Source organism: Manis pentadactyla, chromosome 5, assembly GCF_030020395.1.
Source record: "Manis pentadactyla isolate mManPen7 chromosome 5, mManPen7.hap1, whole genome shotgun sequence".
Taxonomy (NCBI): domain Eukaryota; kingdom Metazoa; phylum Chordata; class Mammalia; order Pholidota; family Manidae; genus Manis; species Manis pentadactyla.
In genome coordinates, this window is record NC_080023.1 from 8,104,193 (window position 1) to 8,126,998 (window position 22,806).

Here is a 22,806-nt window from a genome sequence, read left to right on the forward strand (position 1 = left end):
CATACGATGTCCATGCTCCAAAAGTTTCATAGGAATGTCTAAGGTATTGATGCCATGTTTGCTCAAGATGGGCAAGTCACTTTAACTGCTGGCAGGAAGGACTTTAGCCTTTTTGAATTCTCTTGGAAAACTGTTTTATTCATTTATTGCCTGACATCTCTGCAGCCTCATGACACAGAATCACTGCTAGGTGATCTACCTGCCTAATAAATGAATACTAATATCTCAATGCTTGGGTTTGAGGACCCAGGGCACCCACCTATATAACATTCTGCCAATGAGTTAATGAAATGTGAATTAAATAAATTCAGAAATTAACCTCAGATGTAAAAGTTGCATGCATGCACACACATCCAGGGACTGTACACAAGTCACTTCATAAAGCATTTCTCAAATACGGGATGTGAACCTTCCAGACACTCATAAATATTAATTGATCATAAAAGGAAATGTTGAAAAGTTATCAAAAGTGCTGTATAGTGCTGACTTGGTCTCTGAGAACCCTGAGAAATCCTCTTCAGTTAGAATAATAATCATGGAAGCATGAGCCAAATAAAGGACCTTCGGCAAAACTCAGAACGGAGTTGCATGTGATTAACCTTCATTAGTATTAATGTGCATTATGGTCATGTCCTCAGTGACATGTGGCTGAGAAAAGTGCTCCTTTGGTGGTAGAACTGTCTTATGTCGTTCTGTTGTTGTCTGGGTTTTTGATAGAAGTTGAAGATTGTGCACTGGCAGCGCTGTTTACTGTGGTGGAAGCAGGACAGGCTTTGCAGCCAGACAAGTCTGGACTCAGATCCCTGACACTGCCAGCCGGCTGGGTGGCTGCGTGCAAACTGCCCCACCTCTCTTCTGCAATATAAGGGAAGCAATGATGGCTGATGATGGCCATTTTCATAGCAAGTTTCTATCCCAGGCTCTGCAGGGAGAAATGCTTTGAGAAAACCCATGTCTCAGATCCACATGGAAAGTCACTCTCTTTACCCTGATTTAGGCTTCAGTTCCAAACCTGTAACTGAATTTTTTTTATATCTTATTTTTATTACATCTTTGCTAAGATAGAAACCACATTCCTTAAAGTTCATGTTTCTAAAGTATACAATTAAATGATTTTAATATGTTCACAAAGTTGTGCACTGATCACCACTAATTCCACAATATTTTCGTCATTCCCCAAAAGAAACCTCATACCTATTAGCAGTCACCTTCTATTTCTCTCTCTTCCCATCTCCTGACAACCATTGATCTACTTTCTATATCTGTGGATTTGCCTATTTTGGACATTTCACAGAAATGGAATTATACAATAATTGACCTTGTATGTTTACTTTATTTTAGTAGCATGTTTTCAAGGTTCATCCAGTTTATACCATATATTAAAACTCCATTCCTTCCTATGGCCAAATAATCTACTGTATGGATATACAACATTTAATTTTTCCATTCATCACCTGATGGACATTTGAGTTATTTCTACTGTAAATAATGCTGTTATGAACATTTCCTATACACATACTTTTTGCAGACATTTGTTTCCAATTATTTGGGATATACCTATGAGGGGAATTTCTGGATCATTTTGAGTGGTAGTAAGAATAATGGCCCTCCAAAGATGTCCATATCCTAATTCTTGGAACCTGTGAATAAGCTCATGTTACATGGCAAAGGGAAATGAAGTTTGCAGATGGAAATAGGTTCTGCATTTTTCCACTGGAGAGCTGGGAGGATCAAGAATAGGATTCAAGTCATGCACCTTCAAGCTTATATTTTCCTCAAGGCGGATCTCAGTACCCTACTTTCTAGCCCCTGTTTCCCTAAGTCCCACTCATGGCATATTTATACCTCTGGATCTTCCCGCTTAACACGGTTTCCTTCCCCTGAGGCTGCAGCACAGAGGGCTTAGCTGTCCACTAAGACCCCCTGCTCCAGCCATGCCTGGGTCTCTCTGGCCTCTGAGGGTGATGGAGCCTTGGGAGGGCAGCAGGGTTAGCTCTTTTTGAAAACGTCCTTACAGATCTCAGGTCTGCAACCCTACTTAGGGTCTAAGAGTTTCCAGGAAGCCCTACTATGCCAGCTCCCGCTCTGCGTCTGTTAAGCAGCTATCCCTAACTTCTGATAATCTCCTTGACTCTTGGCTATGCTCTTGGAGCCCAAAAAACTGGCTCTAGTCCTGTGTCTGATATCCACTAGCTTTTTGATGCTAGACATGTTATCACACTCTGCAGGAACTGATAGGCAGGGGCCTATCACTATGTTACAGGACTATTTGGGTATCACATATGACACTGTATTGGAAAGTATGTACTGCAGTCTCCATCTCATGTAGCCAACTTATTTTAGGTTGTAGGAAACCACACACCTCACATTCATTTTGCTATAGCTTTCTTCAAATGTTGTTTTTGAGTTCTGCCTTAAGATTATTACCAGTTTTTAAAAAACATTTTTATGATAACTTTGAAAATAATTTTCAAAATTAAGTTCAGTATGTTCTAGATTGCTTGGAGGATTACCTCATAACAACATACTCCAAGCAGTTTTCTTTCTCATGTTCATGTGTTTTTGGTAATTGTGCTGTCATTAATCAGTAGTACCTTAACTGTGGGAAAACAAGCAGAGAGTTTAACATGGAAATGATGTGTATTTCAAATAAAAACCAAATGGCATCACGACTCCCAATACTAAGTTGAATAGAGGAACATGTTTGAAAAATTGAATTATTACACCACATCAAAGTTATAAAGACAGAAGATACACACACACACACACACACACACACACTTTGCAAAAGCAACTATTATTATACTCGCATTTCAAACGGCACTTTTAGTTTTGACAAAATGATTACAACTGATATGTGATCTGATGTTAATCATTTGGATTATAATGATTCTATAGTTTTGTCTGTGATCACTTTATAAATATTTTTAGGTCTTATAACCAGGATGACAGCTGTTAAGTGTAAGGTGATTGAAATGAGTTCATATGTACGCATATTTGAGCTACATTTAAATAAAATTATCCAGACAATACCAGGGGGTCTATGAGAATGCTATTTTTATAGATAGAATCTATTAATTACTGAAGTCTGAGAAACATTGGTCTGGTTTCCAGAGAGCAGGCTCTTGGGGAGCCTTAAGAAGGAGTTTGCATGGATGCTGAATGCACATCTTTAGGCCACAATGACAAAATAAAGAGATAAGAGAGACTTTCTCACCACGAAGGACAGAAAGCTGTCCATTACCAAAAGATATATAAAACTCTTGGGTGGAAACTAATTAAAAATTATGAGGAGAGTGTGTTTTACTGGAAGAGGAAGAAGTAAAATAAAAGAACATTTTGGGGATCTATTTTCAATATAGGAGGCCTTATTTAAAATTCTGTTTCCATATTGTATCTTTCAATATCCCATTGACTGCATAACTTAATGTTCCTAAGCCTCAGTTTCTTCAGTTTTAAGATTTCTCCTTTACAGATTTATTATGTGGTGTTCAAATAATGTTTCAGAAGGGTAAAATGCTTTGACGGCCACAAAGCTCAGTGTGTCTGAGAGTGATGCTACTTTATCTCATTTTGTTAGATGTTCATAAAGGGTCTCTGGAAATGTTTCTAATTCTTTACAATTGAACATCTCAACAAGAAGATAAAAACCCCTAGAAAGCTCAAGGTCAGTGAAATAAGCAATTCTTGCATCTAATCTAGGGTGAGATCTTGGCAAATGCAGAGCTGATGTGTTCTATAAAAACAAATCCTTGGGGAGATGGGATTAGGCCAGATCTCTAACTGACAGGGAATTTTTATTTCTTTCAATAGATTTTCTTTATGTTAATCACAAAGCTTCTTTTATAGATTAAAACAGACAATTCACATTCCTCCAGGGGGAAGGGTGTTCCCGATCTGGGACAAATACCCCATGAAACTGGTAAAACCAAAATAAGTCAAGGGAAAGGGTAGGTTGGGAGAAACCCTTTGATTGCTCACAATGAGGCCCGGCTCCATCCCTCCCCTCTGGCTGTGGCCTGCTCTCTCCCCTCTCCCCAGTCTCCACTAACAAAGTCGGCTTGGCCCTATGTGTCTGCCATGGTGGTACCTGCTCACTTCCCTGCCCACCCCTTCTGGGAGGAACCCCGCAGGTGGGTTCCTGGTGACTGGCAGGCACCAGACCAATTACACAGCAGGAACAGAACAGCTGTCCTCTCTCCATCCCTTGTCCCGGAGGCTGTGGGAGGCTACAGCGGTAAACACCTACTGCTATGTAAATGGACTAAGGCCAGGCAGGAGATTCCGGAAGTTCTGTGATTTACCCCACAGTGACTTTTTAGGAATGACACATAAATGTGTTAGTAAGAGTCACAGAGATCCTGGATGAAGTCAGGGGTGGATCGTCCTGGAGACCAGTGCAGGGAGAGACCTCATTCAGGACGAACCCAGGACCCCCTGCCAGAGGACCTTGTGATCTCCTTCCTGAGCATTTGTTACAGATGTGCGTCCTCCTCTCACACATCTCCTTCATTATCTCTCTAGCATCGAGCTTTCTCTGCTTGTCTGCGTTGGCGTTTCTTTCCTGGTTCCCCACAGCCTGACTAGACAGGGCTTTACCTGAAGGTACCTCTCAGCTTCTGACCCCATTACAAAGGCTATGGTCTCTCCATGTTGCCAAATTCCACATTTGTAAGAGAGGAATTTGATACTGAGACTCAAATTTGCACACCAGGCCACACAAATTTAGCTCTGGAGTCCCACAGGTAACGGATAAAGGCCTAACTCCAACATTTATTAACTCTGTGACCTTAAGCAAGTGCCTAAACTCTCAGAATCTCAATTTTCTCATAGTCATAGAGGGATAATTGTAGCTCTTAATCCTCATTATATTGCTGTGAGGAATAAATCAGATCATGTTTGGTAATTGCTTAGTCTAGTACATGGTATATATTGAGACATAAAAGAAATGCTAACTACTATTAGTGTCAGTTCTGGCTACAGACCAGAAATCAGGCTAATCATGGGCTGTCTTTCTGTGGGGTGCCCACTATTGCTCCAGAGTCACAGCCACTGGGCACAAGAGGCCGTGGGATCTTTCCCTTATATGAGAGTATCAGCAGGCCAGGCGTCTTGTAACTACATCTGCTCAAGGGATTATAGGATGTTGTTTTTTTTTATGAAGAACGGTAAAAGATCATGCAATAAAATCAATATATTCATGTAGGACTGTCAAATAACTTTGGAAAAAATCCATTAATATTCAAAAATGAAAACTTCTTTCACTGCCAACAGAAGAAAAAAGCCATCTGAAAATTTTAAGGAAACATTCACAAGGTGGTATGGGTCCTCTAACCCATCCTGGGAACCGGGCAGGAGAGGGCGGAGCATCCTGGATGGACACATTTTACGATGGGCACAGCAGTACTTACCAGGCAGAAGATGGCATATTCCAGTATACCCATATTATTGGCAGATACATATCTGCATGTCCAAAATGGGCGTCCCCATCGCACACCTCAGTTTTCCTCAAAACATGAATGAAAACCTGATCATTTTAGTTTCTCAGCATGTATATTTCCTTTTAACAAGGTAGTTTGTGTTCAGAATCTGGGAAATCTGGGTATTGTTAATAATCACTACTCTGAAGAATTTGCTAAGGACTTGCCAAGGGTCCTTAGCTTTGGTTGGACAAATCCTTATCTATTATCCTATAGATTCTATGAAAGAAAGTTTCTAGAGAAATTCTTGATCTATGGTGCTGTCATAGTGCTTCAATATTGCCCTGAAATATTTCTGGGCTTCTCATGGCATGTCAGATGAAGGCTCAGAAGATTGCCACATCTGTGGGGCTCCTCCAGCTCTTCCGGGCACCGAGGTCCCTCCCCGGGACTGCTTCAAACCTGAGGGGGGCCAAAGCTGTGAAGTCTGTGCCCGGTGGGGGACTGCCTCCCTGATCTGTGGTTTGTGGTGTAACAAGTGTCCCCGGGCACTTGCACATGGTTCTCAGCGTGAACTTATCAAACAGGTATGCTTTTATTCTTTGGAAGAGCAAAAATCGAAAGATACTAAAGCAAAAAGAGAATAATTTAACAACCACCTGTGTACCTACCATCCATATTTAGCAGGTGTTAACATTTTATAACATTTGCTTCACACATTCTTGTTAATCAAATAATGTTACTGTGAAGTTGAAGTTTGAGGACACTTAGTCCTGTTCCGTATCACCCCTCCTTCCCAATAGACAATTATTAGGATGAATGTGACAGGTAATTTACCAGTCAGATATTTATACCTGAATCCATGAGCCATATTTTGGTTTTAAAATTTTTATACAAATATTATCATAACAATGTTTATCTTTCTGTAATTAGCTTAGATTTCATTCAACCTGATGTTTCTTAAAGGTCTGTATTGGTGCATATAAATCCAATTCATTTGTTTTAATTGCTGAATTGTATTTCACCAATGAATGTTTAAGTTGTGTTTTTAGATTTTACCTGCAGCATCTGTGATCCCAAAACCAGGCATCACATACTTTACTGGGACTGCAGATTGAGAGTAAGGGCTAGATAGCCAACATGTGGCACTGAGCCATCCAAAATTCTTTCGGTGAAGGCTGTTTCCATTTTTCTTTCCCCTTTTGAGTCGAAAATACCTTTCCACACGATTTTTTCTTAGGCTGCATCTTCATTTTACCTATAGTGTCGTGTATTGAATTTTATAAGCCATGCAGCAGCTCTTTTGATATTTCCACGTACATCTGAACCCCAGGGAAGACCATAGAAGTATGTTCCTTGAATTTATCAAACATTTTCATATATGCCAAAAAATCAGTGGCAGAGAAGAGCAGAATACCCAATTTCACTAGTAGTCCTTCAGAACTGCCACAATTCTTCATTATCCCTTTAATTGCTCTCTGTCCCCTACAGGAATTCTCATGTACAAAATTGCTTTTACAAAAGACTCATGATCTCTTCTCTTTCTAAAAATGAGAATCGCACAAGTGATCGTGTAATGCATTGGCCACCACGAAGCTCAGAACCAAATTCGTGACTGAATCACTGTGGCAGAACCATGGACTTGCCCTGGGCTCTGAAGGTCTCTCTGGCTTCATTTGACTCTTTCCCACCATATTCCAAATGGACTCACCTCGCTTGTAAGAAGTGGTCATAATTTACATAACCATATTGTTACTGTGCCAACTGGAGGCTCCTAAAAATGAAAGCCCACAAGGAAAGTAGTTAATATTATATACTTTTTTGAAACATCATGCTTTACACAGAGTGACATGTAAATGAACCTTGCATAGCTTCGTGAGACAAACATTCATCTTAGACATGGTCTTATTTAAGTGACTTCCAACTTTGGAGGACGATGTTGATGTTCTTTTCAAAGGTTTACGTCTTTGGACCATGACATCACTGCAGGTCCTTCCTGTCCCACAGGCACTGTGTTTGATTTTACCCTTTTTTTCCCTGCCTTAGGATACAGTTTTATTCCAGTAATGGAAGGAAGGGCACAAACCAAACAAACATCACCATCACTAACAATAATAACGAAGTACATGTTGTGGTATTTTCACAGCTGGTCTTGGATGACAAAGACCTTTATAATTTTTTCAAGGCTTACTATGTCAGACACCATGCTGAGTGTTTTCCCTATGTATCTTATATTTTACTCCTCAACACAGGTCTCTGATACAGATAAAGTTTCCTGGTTTTGCGGAGTAGAAATTACAGGTTCAGAAAGGAAGTGTTGATTTCCCAGGGTCACACAGCACGTACATGCCTGAATGGAAATGTATAGCCTGGTCATTTGTCTCTAGGGCTAGTTCTTGTAACCACAAAGCTCTCTTTTGTAAGTAAGGTAAGTAGAATTAATTTTTTTTAAATGATGTTAAGAAACAATGATATTTCTTATCAGCCATTGATTCAGTCATAGAGCTGGGGAGGGCATTGCATTTTCTCAGTAATGATTAACTTGGAAATTATAACTTGAAAGAGGCTTGTTCAGGCTAGAGATGTGATAAATTTAAAAAAATCACCAGCTCTTATGTACAGATTGCTGTGAGTCCTCCATGCAGGCAGTAAGTTCCCCTCCTCTGGCACGCCGAGAGGGGGTAATGTTTGCTTCCTCGTGCTGAAGACTCTCAGGTGGCTGGGTAGATAAGGTGGCTTTTTCTCCTGTGGAAGAAAGCTTGTCTCAGCAGGGCTCAGGCTGCTGGGTTTAACTCCTTCCAGCAGTCCGCAGTCGGGTTTCTAGATAGCAGAACAGGGTCTGATCAAAACCATCTCCCCCCACTTCCGTCTCCCTGCTGCATTTTCCCCTCCCTGCTTTCCCATCTCTACCCTCCAGCTTCTCTATGCTGTGTCACACCAGAGAGAAGCTACTGAGATGGCTTGTGCTCCAAGGGGCACAAGGTGAATTTTCCTGTGTCAGACAGGACCCCAGGGAAGACAAATTGCAAGCCCTTCATGTCCCCTCATTGCTTTTTCAACATATCAGCTGCACAGGCTGACTTCTGCCCCCTGCCTGTGCCCCTAGGATTGAACAGCCCCTGAATCATCCTACTTCTCTCTGTCCCATGACCTTTCCTCTGATTGCCTCTTTAATACCTTCAGTCCACTTCTCCCTAGCCTCATTCTTTCCAGGGCTCATATTACGTTCCTATCTGTCCCATTATGTTTGCCTTTGTCTCTCTCTATCCTGATTTTGCCTTGGCTCTTGAGGACAAAATTTACTTAAACAGATCTACTGGCAACATACCCTCTATTTCGCAAGCCCAGAGCTGACCCATCTTAGGATTCTGTTCTTTAAGGAATCCCTCTGTGTGTAAAATTGCAGTATTTCCAGAATCTCTCACCTTAGTGCATCTCCGTATCAATAGGTGTTTCCAAGGGGTGGAGAGAAGTAGCCCATCTCCAAATCAGTAGGTAATTACAAGGGGGAGAGAGGGCGTATCTGGACCAGAGAGTTGGGAGGGGTCCCTAATTTGCAGCCAGATCATAAAAGACATGGGCGAGCAGAAGTAGATGACTGCTTGTAATCAATAAATGGGTTTCTCCCATTTTATTTCTCCCTTTGACTGATTTTGATTTCAAAGGTATTTTGCCCTGGGCTGGAAAAATATATACCCCCCAGAGTTACATCTGCTCTTCTGCATATTGCCTAGGATGTTCCTAGATAATCTCTTCTCAGTGATCATAGTGATCATAGAAGGGAATTGTCATCATGCTTCAAGGGAGGACCTCCATGATTCAATTTTATATCAATAAGAATTTAAGAACATGGGCATTATTCATAGAGCTGAACCTAAAACAAAGCATATAGACAACAGGTTATCTAGATGACAGAGTTCTCTAGAATGACTGCTGACTTGTTAAAACCAAGACTTCATATAGATAGAGCATACTTTTTGAGGCCAAAGCAGGTTTGGTGACAACTAACAACTAAGAAAATCTTTCTCACTGCCCAGCAACTCTGACTTCTATTGTTGCCCCCCAAAGACCCTTGTATGGCATTTATTCAGAATTGGATTTCATTTGGCTATCTTAAAGGCAAACAGACATGGACACATATACATATATTTTTTTTTCTCCAGAGAAACAACTCCTTTGATTCTCAGGGATTGGAGGCAAATGATGTTTGAACTAGTCCTTTGTTCAGAAGGCACTTGGGCTGGTTTACTGCATGCGTGGGATTCGGGAGGAAGCATCAGAGCCTGGTGCTGGCTCAGGCTGCCTGGATGGCAGCTCCGCCTCTGATATTCTGCAGCTGTGTGGTGTTTCTTAAGTCCCTACAGCGGCGTGATCCTCATTGTCCCTCTTTGTAAAATAATAGGAGCCCATTTGGAGGGTTTTGTGAGGATGCCATGGGGTACTTCAGGTCAAGACTTTAGTGCTGGAAAATACTGTATCAACTTTAGTCATTTTTACTTTTGTAAGAAAGCTGACCATTTTTACAAGGTGTTAGAGGAAGCCAGATGCTCTACAGTCGCACAAACCTGGCCTCACTTCCTCGTCTGCCATCAATTATATATGTGACTCCTGAGGAGCTGTTTCTTGCCATCCTAGTTCCTCCACCTGTAAAATGGGGACCTCAGAAATACTTCCCAAAGGCTCTTAAATGAGATGATACATGTAAAGATTCAGGTACAAAATAGATGCTCAATAAATGTTACTTCTTTTTTGCCTTCCTTATCACTGGAAAACCAGTAGAAAATAGGAGGGGGAGGGAAATGGGGGCATTGATAAGGCATGGGTTTTTAGGAGGCTGCTCACATTCTAGATTGGCTGAGGAGGGCCTCGGAGCTAATTCGTAATACAGGAGGTCCCACCAAGTTTGACAATGCTCTTCCTTCCCTGCCATCCCCCCGAGTGTCCCTATGCTGGGCATCTCCTGGGAGTGAGATGGGGACTTACAAGTGGCAAGTCTTCTCTAATCTACAGGATCCTCAGCGACCTGCCTAGACTACCTCCAAGGATTCCGCAGTAGAAGTGTCTCTACACATGTGTCTTAATGTTTGTTTCTGTGCATATGTTTATGTTCATGTGGGATTGTGTCCAGCTTGGAGGTTAGAATCTCAGCCTCTGTCGGCACACAGACTTGTCCTGAAGCTCCTGCCTGGACATCTTCGTATGTGTGACCTAGAGGAAGTTATTTAACTGCAACTGGAAAATAGAGATGATGCAAAGGCCTGTCACAGAGGATTGGTATGAGGACTTCCTGAGATAAAAAACTAAAAATGATAATGGTAGGCATGCCCGGAGGGCTAGGTCAAAGCTAACCATGATTCATCTCTCTGAGATGAGCAGATAGAGTCTATGGTTGGGTGGAGGTTCACATGGTTGGGTGGATGCCAACCTCTCTTTTCTAAGAGAGCAGGAAGGGGATCTGCAGGCCCTTGTTCCCATATCCTGAGTGAAGGCATCACAGGGCTGAGTGACTGCATCAGTTCACATCTCCTCTCCTGGGCGTTGGCCACATGCTCACGCTAACTTACCAGACTTGGGGATGTCATGGAAAGAGCAACAAAATTGTCTCCAGAAAGACCCAGTCCCATTTCAAGCTCTGTCCCTTCCTATCTGTGGGACTTTGGCCCAATTATTTTACCTCTGTGATATGTCCGTTTTCTTAGCTGCCGAATAGAATGGTAATATTTATCTGTGAAGTCTCTTTACAGGTAAATGCAACTGTGCATTTGTAGAACTAGGGGCAGAGATCCGTGTTCATTTCAACCATTTAACAAATAGGTATAAGGATCATCTGTGTGCCAGGCAGTGTGCTTTGGGGTGGCAGAGGGAAAGAGGTCTTCTGCTCTCTTGGAATTTGGATTTACTGGAGTGTGAGTAATGTGTGCAAAGAATATGAAAATTTTTCGATTCTCCTTTCATCGCTTTGTATAGGAATGCTTTGTAATTTCAGGTGGCTTTGGCCTCTTAGTGTCTGTTCTCTGCCCCACAGGTAAATCTCAAGTTCAGTGTGCCTTAGGCAATCTGATTATTTTAAAGCCAGGAAGTTGACAGAGGTAGTTTCAAGCTTGAGGAAGTCCTGAGCGGGGAGAGAACACAGGAAGCATTGCAAAGAGGGTTCTTTTGTGAGAGCATTTGGGGAGCTGCCAAATTTCGAATAAGAAATTAATTTGGCTTTATTTAAAGAAGGAAATGCTACTTTCCCTCACAAGGGAGGAAGGAAAGGCTGCCTCCTCTCGCTTTGGTTTCCAGCACTGCCTCTCCGACCGGAGGGGAGCTAGCGGGAGGAACAAAAAGGACGCTGAGCCTTAGAAAACCTTCTAGATAAGTGAAAACAGAAGGTGGGAGAGTCAGTGCCCCCAGCAGAAATGAGCTAGAGCGCAGAGAGGGCACTGCAGCATGGCACTGCACACTCAGGGGGCAGTGCGGGTTGGCAGGTTGGAGGGAAGAGGTGACTGGCTCTGTCATGTTAAATCCGGGAAATGGCAGACATGGCCAGAATCCGTATCCCACTCTGTCTGTATTTCCAAAGTTCCAAAGCAGTCAGGCCGGGGCCCAGGTGACTGGCTTCTGGCCAGTGGGGTGTGGATGGAAGTGACTACATTGGTTCTCTGAGTACCTTCTTAGGTGCCAGCTCCTGTCCTCAGCCTTGTGGATTCATCAGGAAATACAACCAGTAGAAATGGCTGCCCTCATGGTGCTCATATATTCTGGGAGGATGTGACAGACAATGAACAGGATGGATAAGTAAAGTGCATAGTAAGATATATAAGAATGCATTCATGTATAATTTATATATAATATATGCAATAGAAATAAAAAATGAAAATGTTTATGTACACTTTCCTAAATAGACTTAAAACTGTGTGTGCATGTATATAGTGCAAAATATAAAGATAATGGTTAGTGCTCGGCCAAAGCATACGTGAGGTGAGCAGTACCAAAAGGTCTGGGAGAACGATTGTAAGAGGGTGTTTATAGAGAAAGTGGAATTGGAGCCAAGACATGAAGGAAGACAGGATCCCAGCCACACAGACATCTGAGCAAAATCTCTCCACGGTGTTCACAGAATACAAGGATGCTGGTGGACACAGTGGAGGGGGATTCCCAGAGACCAGACGGCAGACAGAGGTTTGGGTCATCTGCTGCCTCGAAGGCACTGGAAGGCTGTAGGCTTGTGGTTTGTGGGAAATGGGGAAGCCAGTGCATTCAGGGAGACAGGTGAAACATTTCAAAGAATCCCTTGGGTTGCTGTTCGAGAAGACATTCAGAGGGACTTGCAAGGCAGGGGAAGGGGCAGAAAGACCAGTGCGGAGGCATGTCCTGTGTTTCAGTTAACAGGTAAAGGTGGCTTGGATCAGGAGGTGGGAGATGTGATCAAAGCTGGATAATTCTGAAGGCAAAGCCGTGGATTTTTGCAGGTCAGTAAATGTGGGGAGAGGGAGCAAGAGAGGCTCAAGGGGGTTCCAAAGGTTTTGCTTAAGCAACTGGAGGAATGGAGTTTCCATTCCCGGGATGGAAAGGGCTTCAGGAGGAGTATGTTGGGGGGCTGTCAAGAGCTCAAGTTCAAGTTGTTCAGAGTTTGGGGCCGAGGTCCAGGTGAATGATGCACAGTGAGAAGTCACAGTGATGGATGTCAGCAAATCCTTCTGATAGTACTTGAGGCTGTGAGACTGAATGGGGGCCTCTGCTCACCGTTCTCCATATGTGGGGGTAGAATCACAGGCACAGTGGCCGAAAGGATAGGAGGCAGCTTGAGGGACAGAATTTACGAATGGAGAATGGCCCACGTCACGGGGACAATTTTCTGGACTTCCCAGCAGAACTAAGAAAACATTAAAACAAACACGCTAAAAAAAAAAACCACTTTAGGGCAATTTTACTAAGGTGAATAAAACAAGATTAATTGTTTACTAAATGATTTGGTAACCACAGGTGGAAGGTACACCGCACAGCCTTGATACTGGCATGCATCATAGTAGATACGAATGTGTGGTGACTCACCCTTGTCCCAGTCCTAGGTCCCCTGCAAACTCTAGGGACATTCTAATTCCAGTCTTGGTCCTGAGGCAGTTTGGGTAAAATGAAACAAATCCCTTTTCCACTGAAACCTGAATAATACTTGACAGGTTAACAGAGAAGTCATATAATCAAAGGCATGCATAGGCCATGCAGAACATGTGAATGAGTTAAATGTCTGGATGTATACACAGAGGTGGTGGAGCTCAGGACAGTGTGAAGGAAACAGAAGTTGTTCAGTTGAGTGTTACCAAACCAGAATAGAAGTCTAGTTCTCTCCATTATTTTCAAGAGTCTAGAAATCTGAATTTTTCGTGGAAATGCCCACTATTTCAATATTGGCATGTAGTTCGTTTTTCTCAACATTTGTGTACAAGAAATAAAGCCTGTCTTGTCTAGTAGCTGATTGGACACAAATTTTCAAATTTACTGAGAAACTGCTTTTCTTGGTGGATACAAATGAAATAGAACTGTGTGTGGCATGACTGATTCCCACACTTACTTGCACTGTAGACATCTCAACATGTGCCACACTCTAAGTCTGTGACACATGAACCAGAGGCAGTTTGGGAAGGAAAAATGATCTCTGCAAGGATAAGCCACTAAAGGCTTCATGGAGGAAGTGGCATTTGAGTTAAACCAAGCCTGAAGGATGAAGAAATATCAAAGTCTTAGCAGTTTGCCAAACTACTGCATTTGGTTAATTTAATCTTAATGACTAAGCTATGCTAATCTATTGTTAATGAGGGTGGACTGCTTATCTGTCGTTATTCATTAAGTTCTGTTCCATTTCAGCCACTCACTACAATTTTTTAAAAACAATTTTATTTATACAATTTACATAACTCATAATTCAACTTTAATTTTAAAGTGTATCGTTCAGTATATTTTTGTATATTCACAGGGCTGTGCAACTATTACCGCAATCTAATTTTAGAACATTTTTGTCCCCCGACAGCAAGTCCCATCCCCACTGACAGCCACTTCCTGTTTCCTCCAGCCCTAGGCAACCACTGATCTACTTCCTGCCTTTGTAGATTTGGACATTTCATAGAAATGGAATCAAACAATACATGGTCTTGTGTGACAGATTTCACTTAGCATAATTTTTTCAAGATTTATCCATATCATAGCATGGATTAGCACATTATTTCTTTTTATTGACAAATAGTACTTCAGTGAAAGACTATGCCACAGTTTATTTGTTCATTCATCAGTCGATGGACATATGGGCTATTTCTGTGTTGTGACTGTTATGAATCACACTGTTAGGAACAGTTGCATTTAAGTTTTTATGTGATTTGTTTTCTTTCTCTTGGTCTATACCTGGGAGGGAATTGCTGGGTCATATGGTAACTACGTTTAAGATTTGAGGAACTGCCAGTTTTTCAAAGTGGCTGCATCATTTTGTTTCTACCAGTAGTACATGAGGGTTCCTGTCATCCACATCTCACCAATCTTTGTTATCATGTCTTTTTGACTATAGTCACCCAACTCACATGAACTAGTATCCATTGTTTTCACTTGTGTCTTTAATGATATATGATGTAAAAAATATCTTCATGCACTTATTGGATATTTGTTTATCTTCTTTGGAGAAATAACTATTCCATTACATTCCCATTTTTTAATTCTTTTACTTGTGTTTTTATTACTGAGTTGTAGGAATTTTTTATTAAAAGTCCCTCATCCCTTATATGGCTTCTAATATTTTCTCCTATTCCAGGGGTTGTCTTTTCATTCTTGAAGGTATTATTTGCCCACAAAAGCTTTTAATTTTGATGATATAAAATTTATTTTCTCATTTGTTGTTCTTGCTTTTGGTGTTGTACCTAAGAATCTGTAGTTTAGCTTAAGCTTGTGCAGATTTATACTCAGGTCTTATTTTAATAATTTTATGGTTGTTGCTCTTCCATGCAGGTCTAAAACAAATTTTGAGTTAATTTTTGTGTATGACATTAGGTAGAACTTCTTTCTTCATTCTTTTGTGTGTATTCCAGAACCATCTGTTTAAAAGACTATTTTTTCTCTATTGAATTTTCTTGGCACCCTTGTTGAAAATCAAGTGAGTATAAATGAAAGGACTTATTTCTGGACTCTCAGTTCTATTCTATTGACTTATATGTTTATCGTATGTCTGCACTACACTGTCTAGTTACTTAAGTTTTGTATTGTTTTTAAATTGGAAAGTGTTAACTTCCAACTTTGTTTTTCAAGTTTGTTTTGGCTATTCTTAGTATCTTGCAGTTTCTTAAGAATTTTAGGATTGACTTGTCAAGTCCTGCAGAAAAAAAATGGCAGCTAGGTTTTTTGATGGGAATTGCACTGAAACATGTAAGGCCAATGTGTGAGTGCTCTCATTTTAACAATATTAAGTCTTTTGTTCCATGACAATGGATGTCTTTCTCTTGATTTAAGTCTTCTTTAATATCTTTTGATGATGTTTTATTGTTTGCAGTACACAAGTACTACATCTAATGTTAAATTTGTATCTAAGATTTTTATTTATTTTGATGCTATTATGAATTGAGTTCTGTTCTTAATTTTATTTTTGAATTTTGAGTTTGTAGGACAAATGATTTTATATCCTGTAACTTTGCTGAACTCATTTATTAGTTCTGTGTGCTTAGATTTTGGATTTTGTATGATTTTTCCATATTTAAGATTACATCATCTACAAATAGAAGTAGCTTTATTTTTTCCTTTCTAATTTGGGTGTCTTACATTTCATTTTCTAGACTGATCATGCTAGTTATAACCTCTAGTATGATGCCGAAGAGAAGTGATGAAAGCAGATGTATTTTTTTTTGTCTTGCTCCTGATCTTAAGGAGAAAACATTGTCTTTCACTATTAAATGTGACGGTAGCTGTGAATTTTTTCTTAGATACAATTGGTCAGGGTTGAAGAAATCCCTTCTATTTCTAGTTTGTTGAATATTTTTATCATGAAAAAATATTGGATGTTTTTCAAATGCTATTTCTTCACTTATTAAGAAGATCACATGTTTTTGTCCTTTATTCCATTCATAGGGTATATTACATTAATTGATATGCAGATGTTGAACCAAACTTGCATTCTTGGAACCAATCCAGTTTAATCATGGTATACTTTTATTGCTAGATTTGGTTGCCTAGTATTTTGGTAAGAATTTTTGTGTCTATATCCCTAAGAAATACTGGTCTGCAGTTTTCTTTGTCTGTTTTGGTATCAGTATAATATTAGTCTTAAAGGTGAGTTGGTAAGTGTTGTAATCTTTTTATGGAAGATTTTGTGAAGAATTGGTTCTAAGTCTCGAATGTTTGGTAGAAGATAGTGTCTAAGACTGGACTTTCCTTGAATGGAAAGTTTGTAAAATTACTAATTCAACATCTTTATTTTTATGGTCCATCCAGATTTCCTATTTCTTCTTGAGTAAATTTCAGTAATTTGTATTTCTAGCAATTCTCCATTTCATCTAAGTTACCTAATTTGTTGACATACCATTTCTTGTAGTAGACTAATAATCCATTTTATTTATTTAAGATCAGTAATAAAGTCCCACTTTTATTCCTGATTTTATTTACTTGTCTAATGAAAGAGACTTTTGCTCTTCTTACCAAGATTTAGTAGATTTTCTTGACTGAGTATTTCCCCCATTTGCTGTATGCCCTTAAATCAAGTTCCAGAGATTTTAAATGATTTTCCCAATTTGTTGTATTATGATAAAATACACATAATGTAACATTTACCATATTAACCATCTTTAAGATACAGTTCAGAGGTATTAAATATGTTCATAATGTTGTATTACCGTTACTATAATCCATCTGAAGACCTCTTTTCATCTTTTAAAATTGAAATGCTATATCCATTAAACAATGTTTCCACATTCCCCTCCACCTGGCAACCACAATTCTTTCTATCTCTATGATTTTGCCTACTCTAAGGAGCTCATATGAATCACACAATATTTTAAGATCGGCTTTATTTCACTAAGCCTAATGTCCTTGAGTTTCACCCGTGTTGTAGTATGTGTCAGAACTTCCTTTTTAAAGTTGAAAAATATCCTATTGTATGTATATAACATATTTTCTTTATCCGTTCATCTGTTGATGAACTCATAGGTTGCTTCTACATTTTAGCTATTATGAATAATGCTACTATAAACATGGGTATAAAAATATCTATTCAAGACACTGCTTTCATTTCTTTTTGGTATGTATCCAGGAGTGGGATTGTTAGATAATATGGTCATTCTATTTTTAATTTTTTGAGGAACTGCCATGCTATTTTCCAGAGAAGCTATACCAATTTAAATTCCTACCAACAGTGGGCATGTGTTCCAATTTCTCCACATCTTTACCAACACTTGTTTTTTTTTTTTTTTTGATAGTAGTCATTCTAATGGGTGTAAGGTGGTATCTCGTTGTTTTGATTTGCATTTCCCTAATGACTAGAGATGTGCAGCATCTTCTCTCCTGCTGTTTTCAAGATTCTCTCTTTGTTTTGCTTTTGAAAGTTTGGTCATGTGTCTTGAGGTTTAGTTATGTGTCTTTTAAGTTCATTTTGGAGTTTGTTGAGATTCTTGAATGTCTATATTCATATCGTTCATTGAGTTTGGGAAGTTTGCCCCTTGTGTTTCTTTAACTATTCTCTCTTCCCCTATCTCTCTCTCTTATTCTTCTGGGACTCCTACAGTGCATATTTGGTCTGTTTTAAGATGTCACACAGGTCCCTTAAGCTCTGTTTAATTTTCTTCAATTTTTTTTCTATTCCTTAGATTTGATAATATCCAGTGTCCTATCTTCATATTTGCTGACTCTTTCTTCTGCCTGTTCAAATCTTTCTCCACAACTTCCTTTAGCTCTTTGAATGTCTTTAATAAAGTTGTTTTAAAGTCTTTTTCTATTAGATCCACCATAGGGTATTTTTCAGGGACAGTTTCTATTGAGTTGTTTTTTTCTTGAACAAATGATACTTTCCAGTTTCTTTATATATGTTTTGTGATTTTTTGTGGTTGTAGTTGAAAACTGAACATTTGGATCAAATAATATGTTAACTGTCTAAATAAAATTTTTCCTATTCCCTAGGGTTTGCTGTTTTTTGTTTTATTTTGCTTATTGTTTTTACTTTGTTTTTTTTTTGATGGTTTTAAGTTGTCTTTTTGCCAAGGATCAACTTCAGGTGTAAACTTAAAGTTTTCTCAAGTCTTTTTTGAGTCTGAGCCTTTTGCCAGGCATACATGTGATTTACTTTCCAATTTCCCCCAATGTCCTAGTCTTTAATATGTGGTTTCTAAAAGATGAAAATGAGAAAAATGAAGGGAGTAAATAAAAAGAACACCAATCTTTAAATCCCTTGGAAGTCACTCCAGCCAGAGAGGAAGGGGTTAGCAGCAATGGGGAAGTGCAAAACAATGGCCACCTGCCTCTTTTCCTGCACCTCTGATATCAGAAGCAGCAATGAGTTATAAGAGCACAGACCCTTCCTTATATTTGAAGGATGGAGTCTCTTTTTCCCACTCTTTCTCTCATAGTTGTGTGAAAGCTGTTCCTCAAATGGCATGCATGGCTGCTTGCCATGGGCCTGAGGGTGAAGAGTGGGTGGCTACTAGGATGCTAAAAAGCTGTAATGAAGTTTAACTGCAATTTACCATCCAAGCCTTCCCCTGGAAGTTGTGAGCCTTTGATTAGACTTCACCCTGCAAAACAGTTACATCAGACAGATTCCGCCAATGTACTTGTTGTCCAGGTAGGAAGAAAGATTCCTGGTGCTTCCTGCTATACCATCTTCCCAGATGTCTCTCTTAAATGATTTTTAAAAATAATTTTCACCAACCAAATTGTTGCTATCCTGGGCAGAAGGAAACCCCTTAAACTGCCATCCTGGGAGTACCCCTAGCTTCTACAACCATTCTTATAGATTTCTGATAATCATATACAAGCTCTGTATCTTCTCCAGTGAAGTCATGATCATAAAGATCAATAACTTTCCATTAAAAAAACAGGAGAATTCTTTAGTCTTCCTGGATTTTAGGAACATTAGATTAAGAATCCTTTAAGACCTCTAGCATCCCATCTTAATGAAGAGTTTGCAGAAGTGGAAAAGTGTGGGTGTTTAAGTAGTCCTGGCTCCCCAACTTTGCTTTGTGCTAGATTTCAGCTAATCATTTATGCGGCAAAATGGTAATATGGAGAGTCTATATCTGGCCTTGTTGTTGGTGAACAAAAGAGGGCATCTGTGAGTCTTGCCTGCATCATATGGAGAAGAGTGGTTCTTTACAGTGAGCTTTCTTCTGGAGCACAAAAAGTAGGGTGATATTATTACCTTCACTGTTTCTCACAGTCACTGGGCTCCATAAAACCCAACATTGTCACTGTAGACCAGCTAAGATGTTTTGTGACATCACGCTGTCCCTGCTTGAGTCTCTTTGCTGTGTTCTTTATATATTGCATCTCCACATTCAGTTTTTTGAAGAAAGAATCCTGTGTGAGGAAGGGAATCCCCCCAATGCACATGCCCTCTGAGCTCCACACACATCCACCCCAAAGAAGGAAGAATCGCTAATCTAATTTGTTCCCAGACATGACTGAGGCAGCTTTACCAATGGGGCAGGATTGCTCTACACTGAAGATCATGTGCCCACACGACTCCTCTCTCTTTTCAAGGAGTAGGCTCTGTTTCTTGCCTTTTGGCTCATAAAACCTAAAATATTTACTATTTGGCCCTTTCACTCAAAGTTGGCCTATCCCTCTCTTAGAACTGTGGTTCTCACGCAGAAAGAAGCATGAATCAAAGTTAGATGGAGACTTTAACACGGAGTGCTGAGCTGTACTCTCAGAGTTCCTGATTCAGCAGGTTTCAGTTGGGGGCTGAACAGGGCAACTGTTCTGGTCAGGTCTCTGCCTGTCAATAACCAGTGCTGTGGTTGGACCGGCCCTTGTTGTCCTTGTAATTACAAGACAGCCTTCATCAATACCCATTAGGAAACTTTGAAAAAAAGGAAAGGTTTACTACTTACATGATTTGGAAAATTACACAATACATCTGGGGCCACACAGCAGAACGTCGTGGGTAGAAGTGAGAAGGGTCTGCTTTTATTGGGGTTCAGGGTGGGGGCCTCGGGTTTCTCAGGCTCACTTTTTATTGGTGAGTTTAAAACATAACAGCAGGAATGGGAAAAGTAAAAACAAGTTTGGCCAATGGTCAGTTATTGAAATCAATCACGGAAGCAAGATCTCTGAGACAAAGAGGCCCTAAAGGGGCAGGTGGCCTGGCCCTTTACCTGGTCCAGCGGCTCCCAGTGTGTTTATTAAGATAGCCATCTTTGAATTAGACGTAAATTTGAAATGGGTGACTCAGCAATCAAAGCTTAAGTCGGGGACTTGCATTATAGGAAAGAAAAACAACAACCAACGTTCAGGATTTACATTACAATAACATTTTGATTTTTGCTCATTATCATATATTTTTATATCTCCTAGGGTGATGCAAAAAGAAATTATTTCATTTATTTTTAAATGCTATGTAGTATTTTCTCATATGACTATCCTTCATTTTATTTGTTCATACTCCCATGGACGGACATTTAGATTTTATTTCTAACTTACTATTCTTATAAGTGTTACCAGAGATGGGCCCTTGGTGTCCGAGGAAAAATAATAGTCACAAAAAGCAGTTGAACATTAAGAGTATATTTGGAAAACAAGATTAAAGAAAAAGGCAGGAATGCATCTGGAAGAGTTGGGTGTAGACTAACCCAGAGAGGGCTGCACAGAGGAAATAACAGGGAGTCTTTTTTATATAAAGGGAGATGGATCTTCACTAAGTGGGGTCAGGTTTCAAGGAGAGCAGGTGTGGTTTTCAGTTTGGACTCGCTCCTCCCTCATGATGGTCGGAGGGATATTTGGATACATTCGTTCCCATGGGAACTGTCATGGCATAGGGAGGTGTGATCTGTACTCTGCTAATGAGGAAGAGGTGTGATTTTTACTATGTTAACAACAGAGGAGCATCATTTTTACTATGGTAAGGAGTGCATAATGCGTTTTGGGGTGAAGTTTGGGTCAACTCCTCCTCTGTGTTGGAACAAGCTAGTTTTGGCCAGTCTATCTATCTGTACTCTCACCCCCCGCCCCCCTCATTCCGGAGAACAGCTTACACGGAACCTGCAGAATGTAGGCAGGCATCTAGCTGAATGTAAACACCGGCCGAAGTCCCTCCTCCTTCCCTGCTCACGCTTGGCTGTCTTCCTACTGTAACACAAGCAATGTTGCTGTGAACGTTTGGTACATGTCATTTATGCATATGAGCATGAGTTGCTTTCTAGGGTATGTACGTGGAATTGATAAAAGTTGTATATTTTTAAATTGATCGTTCTCTGTGTTAGATTGTTCTCAAAAGCATTTGTACCAATTTGCCCTCTGAATGAGAACGTCCTTTCCACACACCTTTACCTGCACCTGGAGTTGCAGGATGGACATTTTAGAAGACGTGCCTTTAAGGTGCTCACAACCAGAGCAGAACTGTCCATAGAAATTTCTGCAATGATGCAAGTGTTCTTAATCTGTCCTTTCCAAGATTGTATGCAGTGGTCACACATCCTTCTGAGAGATGGAAACATGATGGAGGAACAGAAATTTTAATTTAATTAGTTTACTTTTAAATGTACATAGATAGCCACATGTGGTTAGGGGCCCCCAGATTTGACAGCAGAGCTCTAGATGGAGAGAAAATATCCTCCAACACTGGTCGTATCTCACCAGTGTCAACTGGGAGAGACCTTAAATGGGGCAAGTGTTTAGAGGAAGAGCAGCCACTCAGGGAAAATGGAGAGAATTTGCGAAGGCAGGGATTGAATTAGGAGTAAGATTTGTGTTGGGAGAGAAATCTGAACACATCAGTCTGCAGTGGGGAGACAAATTATTAGCTGCTAAAAGTGTCAGTTAAGACAACTATCTGCAACATGGATAGCAATTTGTGATACAACAGTAATTTATGTGAGATGACAATTTAAAATAGTGTAGATACTATACAACTTCTATGACGTTTAATGAAGACAAAAAATGAAAAAATGTATGTAAATGTGTTAGAATAGAGACTTTAAAAATCATTTTTTATTATTTTTCTTCAAATTGTCTTTAATTCTTGATAATGTTTTCTCTTTTTTGTCTCTTTATATGAATGAATAATTTAAGGAACAATTTGGAACCAGATTTATCCATAGAAGAAGGTGATTTTTAGGAGATGAAAAAGTCTAAACATAATCCTGACTTTAATAGCTGAACTTCTAAGTGGAGAATCGCACAGAGAGATTGTTGAAAATTCCTGTCTCTGTGTGTATCCTTCAGCCAA